The sequence below is a fragment of the Muntiacus reevesi genome, chromosome X (genome assembly GCF_963930625.1).
Source record: "Muntiacus reevesi chromosome X, mMunRee1.1, whole genome shotgun sequence".
Taxonomy (NCBI): domain Eukaryota; kingdom Metazoa; phylum Chordata; class Mammalia; order Artiodactyla; family Cervidae; genus Muntiacus; species Muntiacus reevesi.
The window spans coordinates 130,758,264-130,760,506 of record NC_089271.1 but is presented as its reverse complement, the minus strand read 5'-3'; the positions used below and the strand labels follow the sequence as shown (position 1 = coordinate 130,760,506).

At 42.0% G+C, this 2,243-nt stretch overlaps 1 non-coding gene across 1 annotated transcript; it reads right to left on the bottom strand.

Annotated features, from left to right (window-relative positions):
• Nucleotides 1-378: 378 nt before the first annotated feature.
• On the bottom strand, nt 379-485 carry LOC136154834 (U6 spliceosomal RNA). Its single transcript, XR_010660543.1, has one exon. It is a non-coding gene; the product is annotated as a U6 spliceosomal RNA (small nuclear RNA).
• Nucleotides 486-2,243: the final 1,758 nt, after the last annotated feature.

Genomic DNA, 2,243 nt, shown 5'->3' with positions numbered 1-2,243 from the left:
TGGACTCAGCGTGCAGAGAAGCTGAGCCCTGCAGACAAGAAGCAGATAGACTGCACCAGGCCTCTTAATGAACCCAGCACCAGCTTCAGATAAACTGTCACCACTTACCTCTCCCAGGCCTCCTTTCTCCAGGAAACACTCACTGCTGTGCATCAGCAGAGGGCTTGCAGGAGCAGGGGCCCCAGTGCCTGTTGCTCTCCAGAGAAGTTCTGGAGTTGAGACTTTTGGGAACTCTTATTAGACATGTATTTGATTTCCATTAGCTCCAGCTGAATCCAACTCTCCAGGCCCAAAGAGGAGCTGGAAATTAGCAACTGTTGTGAAAATACATGTAAAAACCACCAAGCGAGTGTTAATTTTATTTTATTTTATTTTTTTAAAAATATGGAACGCTTCACGAATTTGCATGTCATCCTTGCACAGGGGCCATGCTAATCTTCTCTGTATCGTTCCAATTTTAGTATATGTGCTGCCAAAGCGAGCACGAATGTTAATTTTAAAATGTGTATTCCAGGACCTCAAGAACATATTTGCAGACAAGTTCTTTAAAGAGGTAATTAATGTAAAATGAGGCCATTAGAGTGGGCCTCAATTCAATATGGTTAGTGTCCTCATATGAAGAGGTGATTAGAACTTGAGAAGACCATGTGAAGACAAGGAGATGACAGCATTTACAAGCCAACAAGAGAGACTGTAGAAGAAAGTAACCCTGCCAACACCTTGATCTTTGATTTCTACTCTCCTGAATTTAAGAACATAAATTTCTGTTGTTTAAGCAAACAAACAAAAAACAATGTGTTTTGCTTTCTTGTGTTTTTTTTTTACTACTCTCTTTTCATTTCTCTTTTGAATCATAAATTCTTTCTAGCCATAGGAGAGGTATGTACATTACAAGCAGGTAAATTCTGTTTAGAAATGTTGAGAACTCCATCCCAGACAAACTGGGTGATAGCAAAGATAAGACTAAAATCTGCAAGTCTTGCTTCTCATCAGGAATATTTCATTATAATATTTGCTCCAATAATTGCCTGATTTTATGCTTTGTTTTGGCCTTTGCAGACCTGGCCATGCAGGTTCTGAGAAATGCATCATCTCTTCGTAGGTAACTGGGACAAGCAGACTCAAGCTCATTTCTTCTCTGTTGCACGCTACTAGGATAACCCCTTGTAGTTTCTCAGCCTTGAGACTAAAGAAAGAACCTAAGAACAGCGACAGAAACATCAATGATTTATTGAGTAGGGGAATTTTACCCAAAGGGTCCTGGAGTGACTGACACCCTATCATGTGTGGCAGATGGTGGGCAGTAGGTTAGCAAGCACTCACTAAATGTTTGTTGAATATATATGAGTGAATGAACCAACTCATAATATACTGATATATCTGATATATACTGATGTACCAGTATTAGCAGAATGTCTGTCTCTTAATTGGCTGTGAGAAGTATGACTGCTAAGCAGATTTGAATACTCACATTAGATATTCAGGGTAACCTCTTCCCTTTAGGGGAGTCTTAATGGGAGACAGCAATGGCAACCCACTCCAGTACTCTTGCCTGGAATATCCCATGGACAAAGGAGCCTGGTAGGCTGCGGTCCATGGGGTCGCAAAGAGTCGGACACGACTGAGTGACTTCACTTTCACTTTCACTAACGGGCTATCACACTACAGTGAGAAGTTAGGGAAATATTAGGATACTCTTTACAGGTTCAGTTCAGTTCAGTTGCTCAGTTGTGTCCGACTCTTTGTGACCCCATGAAGCACAGCACACCAGGTCTCCTTGTCCATCACCAACTCCTGGAGTTTACCCAAACTCATGTCCATCGAGTCGGTGATGCCATCTAACCATTTCAACCTCTGTCATCCCCTTCTCCTCCTGCCTTCAATCTTTCCCAATATCAGGGTCTTTTCAAATGAGTCAGCTCTTCGAATCAGGTGGCCAAAATACTGGAGTTTCAGCTTTAACGTCAGTCCTTCCAATGAACACCCAGGAAAGATTTCCCTTAGGATGGACTGGTTGGATCTCCTTGCAGTCCAAGGGACTCTCAAGAGTCTTCTCCAACACTGCAGTTCAAAAGCATCAATCTGCGCTCAGCCCTCTTTATAATTCAACTCTCACATCCATACATGACCACTGGAAAAACCATAGCCTTGACTAGATGGACATTTGTTGACAAAGTAATGTCTCTGCTTTTTAATATGCTGTATAGGTTGATCATAACTCTTGTTCCAAGGAGTAAGCGTCT